This window comes from Erpetoichthys calabaricus, chromosome 4 (assembly GCF_900747795.2).
Source record: "Erpetoichthys calabaricus chromosome 4, fErpCal1.3, whole genome shotgun sequence".
Classification (NCBI taxonomy): Eukaryota; Metazoa; Chordata; class Cladistia; order Polypteriformes; family Polypteridae; genus Erpetoichthys; species Erpetoichthys calabaricus.
The window spans coordinates 323,771,296-323,790,539 of record NC_041397.2 but is presented as its reverse complement, the minus strand read 5'-3'; the positions used below and the strand labels follow the sequence as shown (position 1 = coordinate 323,790,539).

The 19,244-nt window shown below is 41.7% G+C and overlaps 1 protein-coding gene across 2 annotated transcripts in view; it reads left to right on the top strand.

Moving 5' to 3' along the window:
- Positions 1-19,244, top strand: part of LOC114643536 (tripartite motif-containing protein 16-like protein) — a 385,751-nt gene that overhangs the window by 304,142 nt on the left and 62,365 nt on the right. The window lies entirely within an intron of this gene.

The following is a 19,244-nucleotide window of genomic DNA, read 5'->3' as shown; positions in this document are numbered from 1 at the left end:
CGAGAAGCGAACCCAGGTCCCCAGGTCTCCCAACTGCGAGGCAGCAGCGCTACCCACTGCGCCACCGTGCCGCCTCAACACAATACTAAATTGAAAATAAAGAAATAAATCAATAACTACGTGATATCAAAAGTGAGACAACCTGCTAGGTGTGAGTGACACAGAGGATAGGCAGGCATCCCGCTGGACAACAACATAACTTCAGGACAAAGTGGAAGGTGCCAGGGGTCCATGGGAAGTGAATTCTGGAACTGCATCCCTCTTGGGGTCCCCGGGTGCAGTAAGGCCGCACTGTGAGTGGAGGACCACCCAGGACCCTAAACAACTCTGAAGATCTCCACACAAGTCATGCTGGGTAATGAGAAGCTGTGCTGGGTCCAGTATAAAAGGAGCCCACCGCCTCCCGACTCTGACTCTGACAAGGCTGCACTTCCCATGAAACCCTGAGGACAACACTCAGCTGGAGGAGGAAGGAGAGGAGAAGGTTTACTGTTTGTTTGGTGCTGGCTGAGTTTCATTGTGTTTAGTGCTTATTGGATTAATAATATCCATTATTTAAAGCTGTCACTAGGTTAGACATTACTGGGTCTCGGGTTTAGGGCTCAGTGGCGCCCCCCACTGGTTATATAAGAATTGATGACAATTTCATTATAATTATGTTTAATAAAGAAGACTGTGACATACAATTCCGACTCTTATAAACTGAGCACAAGGTAACGTCCAGGACTTGCAGCTCTAAACTCTTTGTGTGATTTACATGCGACTGAAACTAAACGAGTTTCTTCAGCAAAGAACTGAATTCAACTTTAACTGTCGAGATTTAGAACTCTTGTGTTTTGTCAGGCATTTGATGGCACACTTGTTCTAAAGCTACTACCTTAGCTTCGAGAGAGAAAATATATTTTAGTTTATTTTAATTTACAGTAGAGATTTAAGAGATTAAATTGTTTGTGATGAATCCCCTGATTGTCTCTCACATGACAGACGGACCAGTGACAGAATTGACAGAAATCCTTCAGCAGCACATCCTCTGATTCTACTCACCTGTTGGCAGCTCTTCCAGCTTTTATGGTTGAAGGCGATTCCTCCAACGGGTCAGCTGGAAAGTCAGAAATCTGAAAAAAAAGAATCAGAGTCTGAGGAGGCTTTAGGAATTAGAAAATAGAATTCAGATGACCTGCTGTTTAAAAGTATAAGGAAGAAAACAGGGAACCTGCAAAAAAAAAGGTTTTGTAGACGTATTTGTGTATAAATGTCATAAGTCAGAACTCACAGAAGCCATCGCCATCGAGCACAGGCACAGCAGAACAAGCAGGGCGGTGAATCTCATCATAGCAGTGGTGCTGACGCTCAGACGTCTGTTCAAGTCAGCAGCAGCACCTCCTTATATTGCAGATCAGGCGGGCGCGGCTCAGTTTTACACGGTGGTCATGACGTCTAATGGGTGGAAAGTCAATTCAAATCAGATCTCATTTGTCATCGAAGAAGAACAAGAAGAAACTGCAATCAAATCACAAGCCCTAAATGTCAAGTGTCCAGCTTTCTATAGGTTGTGTGGTTTGAAAAAATGACAAATTCTTACATCAGACAAGTGTGTAATAATTCAGCAAAGGAAACATTCTGTTCAAAAGTCACCGTGTTAAACCTAAAAATCATCAGTTTTGTCAGATATCATGACAACCAAATAGAAAATTAAAAGTTGTGTCACCAAGACTGAACTATCATCATAAACACGTATTAATCTGACCTTTTGTACAGAAATATGTCTGTAAAATCTTATTCTCTGCAGGTTTCCTGTTGGTAAATTTCTATTCCTTACTTTTGAACAGTAGTTTGTCTGAAGTCTATTTTCTAATTACTAAAGGTTTATTGTATGTTTGTTTTTACTTATCAGATATCTGACTGTTCAGGTGACGCTGAGGAGAAATCATTCAAAGCTATAAGATTTTTGTCTTTAACATGAGTAGAATCAGAGGAGGTGCTGCTGAAGAATTTCTGTCAGTTCCGTCGCTGTTGTTTGTGAGGCTGTCAAGGGACTCATTACAAACAGTTTAATCTTTTAATCTCTGCTTTAAATTACACTACACTGGAAAACACTTCTTCCCTTGAAGCTAAGGTAGCAGATTTGGAAGACGTGTGCCCTCAAGTGTGTGATAAAAAATAGAAATTCTAAATCTCGCCTGTTAAAGCTCAATTCACTTCCTTCCTGAAGAAACACATTTAATCCTTCATATAAGAAATATCTGCAGGTCCCAGACATTACCCAGCTCTGTGTTTATGTAAGTTCGATCTCTATATCACAGTCTTCTTTATCTGACATTGTGATAATATAATTGTTATAATTCTCTAGCGGTTTGTCTCACTTTTTCTGTGTTGTTTTTTATTTATTCTGAGATAGCAGTGGGTGTTGCTGTATTGTGTCGTCTTCTTAATAAACACGGCCGGCGTTTTCTTTGTCGTTGCGCTGTGTATATAAAACACACTGACTTCTGCTCAGTTCACTGTCTGAGTTTTCAATTAAATTTTTTAAAAATCTTTCATTTTTGTTAAGTAGTACATGAACACTTTAGTGTTAGGATCTTTCTACTTTCTTTACTGGACTTTGACTTTTCCTTGGCGTTGTTGCATTGTGATTGATTACTCATTTATGACCCACACCTCTCTCTTTACTGTTCTTTCCATTTGTCCTTTCATTTTCTCATCTCTTAGTATTTTTTAAGTGTGACTGGTTTTTTAGCCATGTTTAAAATTAAATCCCCATATTGAAATCATTGTATAATTTTGGTCCTAATTCTGCTGTTAGTTTCATCAGAATGGTTATAATCCTTTATAAATATAATTTCCTTCGTATCTGTTTTTGACCTGCAGTAAAAAAAACAAAGGAAGCAGATTCTTTACTTGAATTCTTTACAAAATTCCTGTAAAATAATCAAATGTCACACTCACTGCCATGAATAACAGCAAACCCCTGAACTTGACGGAATTCTGCCTAAACGTTGAGGAGCTTTTTGAGATCAGCTGTCCAGCCAAGAACGTTAGATGCTTCATTAGTAGCCCTTATTACCATCTGTCTTGGACATGAGACCACTTTACTGCTGCATCATGGCAGGGGTCTTGTGCCAAAACTTTCATGTTACATTAGTGGTAAATATTGTACTTTTTTTTTAAATAAATTGTCCCATCTGGACTGATGTACTTTAATTATATAACATTAAATGTTCTCAGATGATTAGAGCAAGTGCTTCACACCATAAAGCCAGCACCTCACTTCAGATATCCTGACACACTTTTGTTTTTGGTTGGTGAGAAATGTTTTGATGACTCAAATGAGTTTTTCTGGGGAGGATTTTTAAAGATATTTCATTAACATGAGTTAGTCCTCCTTCCTCAGTGGTCATACATCATATTCATGTGTTATACTGAGAGGAACATATCAAAGATGTCCACTCTCCCCACTCTTGTTAGCACTCTCCATTGAGCCTTTGTCTGTAGCTGGACATCAATATAATGAGATTTTTCTATTTCTATCAAAGTCTCTCCACATATCAATTCTTTGTGTACCGATGATATTATATTATTTTTGAGTAAAAATGTCCTAAAATCAGTTTCCTTTGCTTCTCACAAGATTAACTGGGTATAAATGAATCAAAACACGACATGATGAAGGGTTGTGGAACCACCATGTAATGTCCAGATTAGTGTAGAACTTTAGATGATTGATTAAAAATACACATTGCATAGATGCCTTGGCTAAACCTAAGATGGCGCTGTCTGACTCTGCGTTCGTTTTGGTCCTTTTTGTTTTTGATTGCCCTGTTTACATCTCTTTTTTATCCATAATGTCTTTTCTTTGAAGGTCTGTAATTGTCAGTCTCTTTTAAACATTAAGATTCACAATTGACAAAACTTTTAATTACGATCATGCAAGTCATAGAGTACATAATCTCCATCTTTTCTGCTAGATATACCGGCGTACCTGTGATATAAGCCCTGCCTATTGTCCTAAAGGAAGCATCGCAGAAGATGAGGAAAGTGCAGGGGCCTACTCATGGGGCTTAAATCTTACCTGCCATCTTCTCCAGTGATTGATCCTCACTAAGGTTCAGCTTATGGTTTCATCTCATGGCACTCCCTGGAACATTTGTATAAATGGATATGGCCTGTTGTTTCAAGCCGCCATGATCAACTCCTTGTTGGTGATCACCACATCTCCACAGGGGTGGAGTGGATTCTCTGAACCTTTGCCATCCGGCAAATTGATTCAAATGAAGATAGCTCTAGTAAGTGCTAGATCCCTAGCTATCAAAACATTTATTTTAAAAGATTTCTTCACCTCACAAGAATTTGAATTTTGATTTGTTACTGAAACATGGCTACCTGTCTGTGACTTAACCGCTTTCACTGAATTAGTACCCTCCGACTGTCAGTTTTTTAGTTCCCTATGGTCTGCTGGTCAGGGGGGTGGATTAGTGACAATATTTAAAAGCCGTTATTACTGTCGCCAACTGAAAACTGACAGTTACTCCAGCTTTGAATTACAGTTGTTTCAAATGGAGCGCTCTGTCGTGTGTTGTGTGCTGAGGTGTATCGACCTCCAAAATTTAACAAGGATTTTAAAAGTGAGTTCTCTGAGTTTCTGGCAGGAATTTCACCAAATTATGGCATATTTTTAATTCTTGGGGATTTTAATGTGTGCTGCCCGAGTAAACCCCTAGTTAAAGACTTTTTCAACCTCATTGAGTCTTTTAATCTTGTTCAGTGTGTGAGAGGCCCAACACATGAGCATGGACATCCATTAGTCCTTGTTTTATTGTATAGTTTACTCATCTGTAACAGTGATATTGGTGATGTTTGCTTATCTGATCACATGACGGTTATAACTGAGGCTTCTTTCCTTGCCAAACAATCAACATTAGTGTTGAGACTCGCTGCTCTCACATAATGAACTCCACCATTACTAGTAAATACTCTGTGGCTTTTATGGGTCCTGTGTGATTCCCCCCACCTCAGCTGAGCACTGGTGGTCTTGTCACTCTGTTTAATGACACTTGTTCTAACATTTTAGACTCTGTTGCTCTGTTTAAAGTCAAATGCTCAAAACGTAAACCTGAGTCATAGTTAAATGATGCCAGTCACACCCTGAGGTGGGCATGTAGGCGAGCAGAGCACAAGAAGAAAAAGACAAGTTCAGGAGTCCTTTGATATTCTAAAGGACAGTTAATCTAATCATCAGAAAGTTGTCAAATCTGCTAGGATAAAGAACTTTTCAGATATTATTTCAAATAACTGTCATAGTCGTAGAGTTTTATTTAATATTATAAACACTATTCTTCACCTGTCTGTTCCTAAATGGCCTGGCAGTACAGAGAGGGGGACATGAGGTCAGATCACAGAACTGATGCATTTCTAGGCAGGAACAACGTTATTTGGATTGATTTTATAAAAGTGGGGAGGATTAGAAAGCTGCACTACAATTGGGAAGACCAAAAGAAATGTGACAAGTTATATATCAAATATTGTAAGTTGTATAAAGGTGTCATCAAAATAATAAGGAATTATAATTATCAGTATGTGCCAGGGTGGTATGAAGAACAAGGAATATGACATTCTCATTGGAGCAGTCATGACAATATGCAAACTGGAGAAGATCAGGACTCTCTGGAATGTTCTGTTTAATGTGTCCCAGCACCGATCTGTCAGGACCCTTCATCACCACTGGAGTGAGACCACCAGTCTGGAGTCACACAGATAATCTTCTTTTGTTTTCTGAGGCACAGAGATAATCATCGATCCTGTGAAGCAGGCAGAGACCAAAGAATCTCTAAGGAAACTGCGTTCCTTCCTTGATGTCTCCAAGGCATTTTTGTGACTTCCATCTTGAACATTTAAGCATTTAAGATGCCTTCTACTTTATTGTCTTTTTTCATTTTCTTGGTTGTCTCTTACAAGTAATGATTCTTGTTTCCAGGCGTCTTCCTTCACTTCCTCGGTATCAGCGGTTGTGTTATTATAAGATGTTTCTGTCTCCCTCCCTTTACTCCTACTTTAGTTTCTATCACTTTGACTTTTTTCCTTTACTTAAATATTCACAAAGCTCCAGAGCAGGGGTCTCAGAGTCAGAGGGTCTTCAGCTTTGAAGGGTTTTTCTGCTTTTAATTTAATGGCAGTTGTGGTCAGTCCAGTGTTGTGAGGTTGGTGTTTTGTCAAATGTGAACTTCTTTTTTTGCTTTCATTAATTTTATAATAATCAAAAAATAATCACAAAAAAGACTTTTCTCATTTCATTATAAATTCAGTGCTATCTCCAAACCTTTAACATAAAATATGAGAATGAGAGGACAGTTGAACATCTGAAGACCATAAAATGTGTATGTGTGTGGAGAGCCATGGGCTCTGGTTGAGACGACCTGAGCCTCCATACTGTGATGGTCACAGCAAGCAGGTAAGTGAGGTCTGGTGGGACGAAGCTTTAATGGCAGCCTGCTCTTTAAGTGGTGTTTACACCCAGAGGTGCACTTAGGACCAGGTAGGACACAACATTCGGTCCAGGCCTGTGGAATGTGCTGCATTATGTGGTCAGAACCAAATGTAATTGTCTACTAGGCCAGCTGTCATACAGCTAGAAAGAAGAGCGGAGAAGGACGGGGATGAAAATGCACTCCTGATCTGTCACCTGTGTTTACTCCTTACAGTGTACATAGAGGAGCAGGAGTACCAATATATTGAGGCTGATCTCTCAGGACTTCTCTAACTTGGTAAGCATCTGTGGGTGACAGAAACAAATGTTTGACTGAATGGAGGGAGGATTCAATTGTTTGCTGGCATAAAAACATGAGATGAAGGAGAAATGATGTTCCAATCTTGAAAACTTGAAATTTAGTTTCAGCTTCATCTTATTGTAATTGCAATAACAGGAAGCTAAATTAAAAAAAATGAAAAATAAATTAAAAAAGGCGGGTCCTTTTACAAACCCCCATGAGTACTGGTCACCTTTGCTAGCTGTTTGATTAGACACTGCTCAAGGCCTTCACTCTCCTCACTTTCTATTAATTCAGAGGTCACAGAACTCACTTCAGATTCTACAAAGTCATCTATGAAAGATCACGGCCTGTCTTCTCCTTCTACTCGTTTGACCAGTTGTCTCCTTCTCTTGTAGCTCAAAAGGACCAACCAGGCCAATCATCACCAAGAAAGAAGAACTAAAGAGAATGTCCATTAATGTCAAATAAACACAAATACAAAGCATGACGCTGACTGACTCCTTGTCCACTTCTCTGATTGTCATCTTTGATTGTCTACTTCATTTCTGTTGTCTTTGGTGACCTTCACAATAGCAGACTCTGACTATAACAACTCTGTTTTATTATCATTACCATGGAAAGACAGCAGGCGAGGGGGAAAAAAAACACAAAGTTTTCAAGAGTTTAGAGAGGAATGACAATTTAAAAATAGGACAGAAATATTGAAGGCTCTCGGGCCAAGTCCGTGTTTTTAAGCACAGGCTGGACTATTGCATGTTTAATTGAGAGTGGCCACTAGAGGGGGCAGTTTGTCTACAGGAGAATCAGCTCCTCTGTCAGCTCTGAAAGTCATGTGACTGTGTGATCAGGTCACCATTTTGCACTTTTAATTCAGTTGAAACTTAATTAGTTTTAGATGTAATATTTGCCCTGCGGTAGGCTGGTGCCCTGCCCGGGGTTTGTTTCCTGCCTTGCACCCTGTGTTGGCTGGGATTGGCTCCAGCAGACCCCCGTGACCCTGTGTTAGGATATAGCGGGTTGGATAAAGGATGGATGGATGTAATATGTTTGTTTCAGGTGTTTTATTCTTTTATTCTGTTTTTGCTTTATTCTTTTATAATGTACTGTACATTTTCCCCCATTTAACTGCTGAGCTGTCCCATGTGTGTAATACGGCGAGTATCCACTAGAGGGCCGCTACACTTGACTCCCACCCCTCAGTCCTCCTTTTGAAGTCTCCATTCGTCTGACTCTCTGATTGTTTTTCATTCTCTGCTTTCATGTTTCAGTTCCCAAGATTTCATTGAATGTTTTCTGTTTAATTGTTTTTTATTTCCTTTTTATATGAATTGTTGTGTAAATTTAGAGTGGCCACGAGCGTAAGTAGTTTGGCTGCTGACCAATCAGTGACCCCTTCTGTCTCTCCGTTCTCTTTCTTATTTCAGATTTGTGGACAAGGCAGGGCCCAACGCTAGACTGGGTACCAGTTCACTGTAAAGCCTACACACACTTGCACTCATGTCAAGTGCATTTCAACTGACCAAGAATTCATTTTCTGAGCATGTCGGAGTTTCCCGGGTACCATTAGTAACAAATCTGGGAATAAGAAGGAGAAGTTGTAGTTTAATGTCTAACGTGACATCGATTGACTCAGTAAAACAACAAACTCGGTCAGTATGGCTGACATCTGACTGACCAGTGAGTCCTCATCTTCAGACATTCAAAGTGACACCACTTAGTACAACACTCTAGTCACATCTGTCACTCTGTGCTCCTACATACAGTGCATCCAGAAAGTATTCACAGCGCATCACTTTTTCCACATTTTGTTATGTTACAGCCTTATTCCAAAATGGATTAAATTAATTTTTTTCCTCAGAATTCTGCAGACAACACCACATAATGACAACGTGAAAAAAGTTTACTTGAGGTCTTTGCAAATTTATTAAAAATAAAAAAACTGAGAAATCCCATGTCCATAAGTATTCACAGCCTTTGCTCAATACTTTGTCGATGCACCTTTGGCAGCAATTCCAGCCTCAAGTCTTGTTGAATATGACGCCACAAGCTTGGCACACCTATCCTTGGCCAGTTTCGCCCATTCCTCTTTGCAGCACCTCTCAAGCTCCATCAGGTTGGATGGGAAGCGTCGGTGCACAGCCATTTTAAGATCTCTCCAGAGATGTTCAATCAGATTCAAGTCTGGGCTCTGGCTGGGCCACTCAAGGACATTCACAGAGTTGTCCTGAAGCCACTCCTTTGATATCTTGGCTGTGTGCTTAGGGTCGTTGTCCTGCTGAAAGATGAACCGTCGCCCCAGTCTGAGGTCAAGAGCGCTCTGGAGCAGGTTTTCATCCAGGATGTCTCTGTACATTGCTGCAGTCATCTTTCCCTTTATCCTGACTAGTCTCCCAGTCCCTGCCGCTGAAAAACATCCCCACAGCATGATGCTGCCACCACCATGCTTCACTGTAGGGATGGTATTGGTCTGGTGATGAGCGGTGCCTGGTTTCCTCCAAACGTGACACCTGCTATTCACACCAAAGAGTTCAATCTTTGTCTCATCAGACCAGAGAATTTTCTTTCTCATGGTCTGGGAGTCCTTCAGGTGCCTTTTGGCAAACTCCAGTTGGGCTGCCATGTGCCTTTTACTAAGGAGTGGCTTCCGTCTGGCCACTCTACCATACAGGCCTGATTGGTGGATTGCTGCAGAGATGGTTGTCCTTCTGGAAGGTTCTCCTCTCTCCACAGAGGACCTCTGGAGCTCTGACAGAGTGACCATCGGGTTCTTGGTCACCTTCCTGACTAAGGCCCTTCTCCCCCGATCGCTCAGTTTAGATGGCCGGCCAGCTCTAGGAAGAGTCCTGGTGGTTTCGAACTCAACTGAATTTACCACAGGTGGACTCCAATGAAGCTGCAGAAACATCTCAAGGATGATCAGGGGAAACAGGATGTACCTGAGCTCAATTTTGAGCTTCATGGCAAAGGCTGTGAATACTTATGTACATGTGCTTTCTCAATTTTTTTATTTTTAATAAATTTGCAAAAATCTCAAGTAAACTTTTTTCACATTGTCTTTATGGGGTGTCGTGTGTAGAATTCTGAGGAAAAAAATGAATTTAATCCATTTTGGAATAAGGCTGTAACATAACAAAATGTGGAAAAAGTGATGCGCTGTGAATACTTTCCGGATGCACTGTATAGTGACAATTCAAGAGCTCTTGATACTTAGTCTATATAGTGCCTTTCATTAGTGCTGCTTCCGCAAGACAACACGCCTGTTATACTTAACAGTAGAATCCCTGAAGCCTATGAACAAACTCGTAATCCCGGCCCACCTTAAATTCCTTTGCACCTCTCCATTAGGGTCTAGTAAATGTATTGATCAGCACAAGCAGCCTGCTGTCCCATCCACCACCTTGACGGAGCTCAACTCTTCCATCTCAAGCCAAGGCTCCTTATCTGCATGTGAGGTTCCTGGAGTTGTAGAGGGTAAATAATCCAGTATATCGTTATTTGAAATACATGCACTTCATGGGTGTTTCGTGTCTACAAGGATCTGTGTAAGTGTAGGATGACAGGAAATGTGAAAAATGCAAGAAATGCTGAACGCATACCTAAAGCAGAAACCTTTTACATGTTACACTAATAATGACGTGAAGTGTATAATGTATGAAGACTTTAGTCCTAATATCAAATAAACACGTGCACTTTTATTCAAAAAGATAACCAAAGATTTACATGAGACTGTCAATGAGCTCAAATGTCAATCGACAGGGAGGTTACACGTAATCTTGGATGGTGCTGAGGTAAGAACTGCTGACTTATATAATGAACATCGCAAGTTTCAGACCAGGTGCTTTGTGTTTTGAGTAGTGAGCTGCGATTATTATTATTATTTCTACAATACAATAAAACATACATTTAATTTGAGTCTGTAACAGCCAGTGTAAAATTTAACTACAAGTTACCGCTTGTGTTTTTATTATTCAGTTTTATTCTGTCAGTGACATTCATGTGGTACAATGAACTTACCTCTCCCTCTGAGTTGATGGTGTTTATCTTCATTCTTTTCACAAGAGTAGCACTGTGGCTGATGTCTGCTCAGAACTATTTGTTGTACCAGCAATCAAAGATATGATGTCCCGTGACCGATATCAGACTGGACAAACACAGGACCGTAACAACAGACAGCTTCTTCACAGCAATTTCACTGCCTAATGGACTGCTGCACTACAACATAACTCTGCTTGGCACCATAAAGTAAAATGGGACTTCCACCTGCAGCTAAAGTCTCTTCAGTGCGTGAGCAATACGCCACGCTAGTGTTTAGACCTGGCAGTGCCATGCTGACGGTGTATGCACCCCAAACTTTACACCGGCTCTTACAGACTGAAATCAAAGACTTCTTCTTTTTAGGTGCTTGCACCGTAACCACGGCTGTGGCTGTGAGTCAACAGTGACCCCTGCTGGTCAGATTGGTATTTGTAGGTCTGAGGTGTCACCACCCCTCACTGTGACACACACACCTGATTGACTACTCAAAACTAATAATAATGGAGACCCTGACAGCCACACTCACCCTGCATTTTCATCCCCAAATTCAGTCACTGAGGTGCTGCCCACCACCCATCCTATAAAATTCATTTTGACCCCAAACTTCAAATACAAAGAGGACCTGTGCTTGTGGGGGCATTGTGTGACCGGTGGAGGGTACTGGTCAGTGGTGTTATGGTGTCAGATGGCAGATGGTTACATTACAGTTAAGAACAACCCCACATCCTGGATAGAGGGGCTCAGTGAAGGAGGTGTTGAACCTGTGCAAGGGGGTCAGTGTGTGTGAGACGCTATAAAATGACAGAGAGCCAGCAGGCCAGTCCAGATAACAGGCCTATTCTCAGCCTTCAGTGGCCACTGATTTCAGTCTCCTTGTTATTGTGACACACAGAGTACTGGGAACTTAGACACTCAAACTCCAGGACTTGACGTTATTTCCAAGGCCGCACTCCCAACCCTGTCCTTTCCTTCTCAGTCCTTCATATGCGACTCCAATCCTCATGAAGTCTCCACTGCACTCCACCTCCCAGTGACATGGGAAATGATGGAAAGAGAATATCCTGATCACCCTGACTACTTCAGCCAAGTTCTGTACGTGAAGGTTCTGACTGGGACTTGCTGTTACAGGATGGTGGAGTGCACAGTGGATTATGTGTCAGGATTGAGCATGAGAGGATTAAGGAATGAGTGTGGCTTTGGAAACAATGATAAGTCCTGGAAATTATCTTGGGTGAATTCCCAGTACTCTGTGTACCATAATAACAGAGAGACAAGAGACCATAATCAGCGCCTCTTACAACCCCACAATAGGCGTCTATCTGGACTGGCCTGCTGGCTCTCTGTCATTTTATAGCATCTCCCACACAGTGACCCTCCTACACAGGTTCAACACCTCCTTCACTGAGCTCCTCTATCCAGGGTTTGGTCTTCATACTGACTGCAGTGTAATTATCTGCCATCTGACACCCTGAGACCACTGACCAGTACCCTCCACCAGATGGAGCAGAACTGCAGAAGTTCCTCCATTTAATCTCGCACGTGGAGATAATTGTCATGCCATCTTCTAACCTGCTTAATCCAGACCAGGGTCACAGTGGGGGGGCTGGAGTCTATCCAAGCATAGGGCATAAGGCCGGATTGAACCCTGGACACACACACGCACACACCCACACACACACGTGAACAAATTCCTACTGAATTTAACAAATAAGTTAAAAAATTGCTAAAAGTGTCAGTTTCCACATCAATGTGTACATTAAAGTCCCCCATCAGTACTACGTGATCATAATTTATAGCCAAATCAGATAGAAGGTTGCTAAATTCAGTCATGAACAATGAATACGGCCCTGGTGGTCTGTAGACTAGCACTATAATTGTGTTGGAATCTGTTTTAATATTTAAAATGAATGCTTCAAAGGATGTAAAGTTGCCTAAATTTTTAGAAGTGATTTGCATTTTGTTGCAATGAATTATTCCAAGTCCTCCTCCTCGACCAGAATCTCTAGACTTATGAAGGAACGAGTAGCCATCTGGTGACGCCTCAGCTAGGGGTACAGTGTCACATTTACTAAGCCAGGTTTCGATGAGAAGACACAGATCAGATTTTGTACTTAATATAATATCATTTACCAAAACAGCTTTAGTGCCAAGAGAGCGAATGTTCAATAAGCAGCATTTAAAACTGTATGCTTCTTTCTGAATTGGTGATATACTTTTTGTTTTAATTTGTAGTAAATTTCTATTACAGATGCCCCTGGTGGAGGGTCTGGTTTTATCCCTTGGTCTAATTATACACCTTATTTTTTGGTTATCAATTAATTTAAGGTTTGTATCAAGACTAAATTTACTGGATGCCCCAAGACAAGGATTATGGGTAACAGCTTCAGGAAAGTAACAGGTGGGATAAACAACAGCCTGTGATTTAAGAGCACATGACTGCGGCCTGGATGGTGCTCTAATCAGTCAACCAGGCAGTTTTGCTGCCATATTTTGGGATAATACATAAGATCCCCTCCAGTTAGGATGAAGACCATCTCTTCTGAAAAATCCAGGCCTTTCCCAAAAATCATCCCAATTGTTCACAAACGCTATGCTTTTGTTTGCACACCAGGTTTCTAGCCAGCAGTGAAGGGAATGCAATCTGCTATAAATCACATCCCCTCTATGTAATCTTGGTAAGGGGCCAGATACAACTAAATTCTGACATTTTGTTTTAGCTTTGATGCATAGAGAGATGAAGTTCCTCTTTAATACCTCAGATTGCTGTGAATAAATATCATTAGTGCCGACATGCAGCAATAAGGTAGATACTTCATCGTCGGCGACACGGTCCAATGCGGCCTCTATGCCAGAAATCTTGGCCCCTGCGAGGCACTTAACATTAACTGCTGGTTTAACACAGTTTGGAATTCTAACATTCCTGACTATGGAATCACCAATTATGAGCACTTTCGTATTCTCAGTTTCCACAGGCGCGCGGCAGAGTTCTGAGAATCTGTTCTGGGTCCGAATTGGTGACCTGGGTGCCGGGGGACTACATTTTGGATTCTTAGACCCCCGTCTTACTGTTACCCACTCGCCCTGTGGCTGAATTGGTGCTGCTGACTTTGGCCGCGCATGGACTACAGTGGGACCAGGAGAGACTGAAGCTGAATCAGAAGTAGCCGAATTGTCTAAACAAACCGAGTCGATCCAATTTTCGGTTTGCCTAATCGCTATCAGATTCCTAACGCGGTCCTCCAATTCGAATGTTTTCCTGACCAACTCTAAATTAACTAAACACTTTGTAGCAGTGCTACTTAAGAACTGCATCTCCCAGCAGTCCCTGCTGGGGTCAAAGGTAGCCACAGGCAGTTAAAAGGAGGGCAGAGGGCAAAGAGGAAAAAAGTTTTGTTTTGGTTTGTTGCGGTTATTTGTCGTCTCTCCTGCTGTTATTGGAACTCTAATAATTTTGTCTTGGACTGTATTCGTTTGTTGGGGTCTGGATTGTCTGTCTACCTGTACACTGAGAACTGTGTTGGATTATTTGGTTTTCCGGAAGATTGGAGCGCTCCTGAATCAACCATCAACCATCAACATCATCAGTAACTACCGGTTACTTCTCCATTTCAACTTACAGATTGCTGGACCTGGTCACTTTTCATCTTCATCCGGATTGGTTTATATGGACTTTGCTGTGTGGTGTTTGTGTTTATATGTTTATATGTAATATCGCCGAAGGGGTCAGGGGTGGTATTCCTGATTTCATTATTTATTTGGTGTCATTATATTTGTAATTGTTTGCCTTTCCCAGTGTGCTTTATTGTCTCTGTTGTGAGTGTGTGTGGGTCGATTCAAGGCTGGGGACGTTCCTGGGATCTCTTCTACTAAAATAAATAAATCACCATCATCTTTGACGGTGTGAATCTTAGCAGCCCCGACCGCTACAACTTTTGGCAGGTGAAGCTGTCTACAATGTCGGCCGGAAAACGTCACTGATGGCGCTGTGTGTGCTGTCTCTGCTGTTCACCGTTATGATGAAAGTGTAAGAGTTGATGTAAGCTTGAAAGAACTGGCAGCTATGCTCATGTAAATATGAACTGCAAAAAATGCATTTGAAGTAAATGGCGTGTCACACTCCATTGAAAGGACTGCCATTAAGAGATCAGATAACGAAGAACCACAGGAGGTACGGATTTCAGGACTCAAAACACCCAAATTAACAAATTAGTCTCATGACACCCATAAAATCAGGGAGAAAGTTGCACAGCACTGACCTTCTGACTGCACATCTAAATGAATAGCTAGAGAAAGTTGCCATCACTGTCTAATTGGAACTGCAAACATGACGTGGCGCTTTAACAGGCTGCATATCCACAGGCCACAAGGCGTACCTACACTCGATTTGCTGTTGTTAAGTCACATAGAGATACAACAGTTAAAATGATAGAAAGACATCGTAGCACTCAGAGGCAACAGAGTGAAACTACAGCCCCCAATACCTATGAGGTCAGTCGAGGAGTGGCCACAAAAGTAGGCACAGTGAGCTACAGTTAGACTCATCCCCAAATGAGTGGGGTCCAGTAGCTGTAGTGGTCTACGTGTCTGTCTGCCTGTCTGTCTGTCTGTCTGCCTCCACTGTCACAGCACTCATTACAAAGTGCAAATGAATTATTAAGCTTCAAAACAAAAAGGGGAAGATCAAAAGAACTGAAATTAATTTACGATGAACATTTAAGCTAAATATCTGACAATACCAAACTGTAGGTGAAGATTCCAAGATAGTAAAGTCAAAAACTTCCAACAGAAAGAGGAAACACAACAGGGGGCTGAAGAAGACTGCAGAAAAGCTAACGCACCATGTTGTGGTGCTACCCGGCGTTCATTAAACAAACCTGCAGTTCTGCTCTTTCCTTACAATACCCAGAATTCCTCAAGATGTCAGCTTATTGTGATTATTTTGAGGTGGCCCTGCTGTGGGCTCCATTGAATCATCCCTACTTAATGCAGGTCATTGTTTGTGGCACATTTTTTTTCAGCACTGTCACCATGACTGTGATTTGGCATTGTTTGTCATTATTCTTGTTTTACTCCGTGCCTTCCCATGAGTCCCCTTTACTGGGTGACTAACTCATACAATTGTTTCTGTGCACCTTTGTGCAGTTAGAGCACAGGAGGCTTCAGTGACACGCTCACGGACGCACAGCATCCTGTACATGCTGCAGGACACACAACATATAAACGTGCCCTCAACGGGCAGAGAGCAGATAGAACTTATGTTTAGTATTGATGTCATCTTCTCCGTTTTCTGTAGTTACTTAAGTGCTTTCTGCTTCAGAGACCGTCGGCTTTAAGTTTCCACCACCCACTGAGTGATCGACTTTAGTTTCTCACTGCCGGTTATTTCTACTGGTCAGCTGCCGGCTTTACTTCAGATGAACTGGCTCGGGTGTTTGCGAGGGGCTACGTGCCTGTGGGAGACGCCACTTCTCTGTGCTTCCGCTCGCTGCTACGCTTGTGCTTCTGCCTGAGTGAGTGAGAGAGAAAGAGAGAGAGAGAGAGAGAAAATCAGTCAGTCAAGAATGTCTTTCTTTTCACAGTTATTTTGATGCTCAAAATGATCATTTTAATCCTCTCTCTCTCTCTCTCTCTCTCTCTCTCTCTCTTTATATATATATATATATATATATATATATATATATATATATATATATATATATATATATATATATATATATACAGTATATGTGTGTGTGTATTTGTATATGTATATGCTGTATATATCGCCAGGGGATGAGGTGCTCCCTTAAACTAAGGAGTTTAAGTATCTCAGGGTCTTGTTCACAAGTGAGGGTAGAAGGTAGCGTGAGATTGACAGGCAGATCACAGCAGCGTTGTACCAGTCAGCTGTGGTAAAGAGAAGGCTGAAAGCTCTCGATTTACTGGTTGATCTGCATTTCTGCCCTCACTTATGGTCATGGGCTGTTGGTAGTGTCTCAAGAACAAGATCACAGATACCAGCAGCAGAAATGAGCTTCGTGTTCAGGGTGTCTGTGCTCAGCCTTACACATAGGATGAGGACCAAAGACTTCTGGCCCGGCTCAAAGAAGAGCCGCTGCTCCTCCATATCAAAAAGAGGCGTCTGATTAGAGATGTCTTTAGGATGCCTCTTTCTGTCCAGGTGTTTCAGGCCAACTTGTAGGCAAGCAGTGTGGTGCAGTGACTTTAAGCCCCTAGTTTACTGGTTCTGTCCTTATCTGTGGCTTGCTGTGCGTCAGTGAGCGCGTCACTGAAGCCTCCTGTGCTCTAACTGCACAAAGGTGCACAGAAACAATTGTATGAGTTAGTCACTCAGTAAAGGGGACTCATGGGAAGGCACGGAGTAAAACAAGAATAATGACAGACAATGCCAAATCACAGTCATGGTGACAGTGCTGAAACAAAATGTGCCACAAACAATGACCTGCATTAAGTAGGGATGATTCAATGGAGCCCACAGCAGGGCCACCTCAAAATAATCACAATAAGCTGACATCTTGAGGAATTCTGGGTATTGTAAGGAAAGAGCAGAACTGCAGGTTTGTTTAATGAACGCCGGCTAGCACCACAACATGGTGCGTTAACTTTTCTGCTGTCTTCTTCAGCCCCCTGTTGTGTTTCCTCTTTCTGTTGGAAGTTTTTGACTTTACTATCTTGGAATCTTCACCTACAGTTTGGTATTGTCAGATATTTAGCTTAAATGTTCATCGTAAATTAATTTCAGTTCTTTTGATCTTCCCCTTTTTGTTTTGAAGCTTAATAATTCATTTGCACTTTGTAATGAGTGCTGTGACAGTGGAGGCAGGCAGGCAGACAGACAGACAGACAGACAGACAGACAGACAGACAGACAGACAGACAGACACGTAGACCACTACAGCTACTGGACCCCACTCATTTGGGGATGAGTCTAACTGTAGCTCACTGTGCCTAATTTTGTGGCCACTCCTCGACTGACCTCATTGGTATTGGGGGCTGCAGTTTCACTCTGTTGCCTCTGTCTGCTACGATGTCTTTCTATCATTTTTACTGTTGTATCTCTATGTGACTTAACAACAGCAAATCGAGTGTAGATACGCCTTGTGGCCTGTGGATATGCAGCCTGTTAAAGCGCCACGTCATGTTTGCTTTCCAATTAGACAGTGATGGCAACTTTCTCTAGCTATTCATTTAGATGTGCAGTCAGAAGGTCAGTGCTGTGCAACTTTCTCCCTGATTTTATGGGTGTCATGAGACTAATTTGTTAATTTGGGTGTTTTGAGTCCTGAAATCCGTACCTCCTGTGGTTCTTCGTTATCTGATCTCTTAATGGCAGTCCTTTCGATGGAGTGTGACACGCCATTTACTTCAAATGCATTTTTTGCAGTTCATATTTACATGAGCATAGCTGCCAGTTCTTTCAAGTTTACATCAACTCCTACACTTTCATCATAACGTTGAACAGCAGAGACAGCACACACAGCGCCATCAGTGACGTATCGTTCACGTAAACCACTCGTCCATTGATGCTGTTGACGCCAATTTGTTTGATGCTACTGATGCTCCATAACAGTTTTCTTTTTCAATACATTGTGTTTATTTTTAAAATGTGTAATGTGCTCACTGCACATGTGACCCTCCTCTATATGTCTAATATGTTTTTTAGTTAACTTTTTGACTGTACATCATAAACAGAAGCTTGCTTTCTGTCGGACCAGGTGAACAAGAGCATCAGTGATCTTAGCAGTTCAAAATCACCACCATGACTTTGAGTGCCGCCTTCAGGAGGCATTGGATTGGTTTAGAAATGTGACACTCAGTGAGCCGTCTAATTGCTCCCACCCAGTTTGAGGCACAATTCACACAGGGTGGTCTCCAGACGTATACATCATACATCTGGCTTCAGCGAGACTAAATCCAGGAGGCCCTGCCATATGTAGTTCTTCTCATAGAGTGGCCTGGGCCCTGGTGGTAGGAAGATCACAATCTGCTCTGTTTACTTTGTAGAACAAATTCAATCCAGTCTTCTAGTGTATTTGACCACACAAATCATGATAGTGTTCTGGGCATGGATGACAATGAAGGTGCTGGACTAACTTGTGAATTTGTCTTTATTTATTTTTGTTTTATGTCTCCATTATCTGTTTCAGTTTTGTTATGATTAATTGTTTTCTTTAGTGTTTTGACTTTCTTTGTTGTCTTGCTCCCTGTTCCTTATTTATTTAATAAAGTATTTTATAATATACAAGCTGTCCCCCACGGCTCTGCCCTCATAATAGTGAAACAGGACATCCATCCATCCATCAGGACAAACTTTAAAAATCAATATACAGGGTGGCCCACGACAAAGTGTCCTGCCTCCACCAAGAGAACTGCATTATGTGGTGAAGAGAAAAATGATCAAATTCAGTACTGACATTTACAGAAGATGCTGAAAGTGATCTCCTTGTGT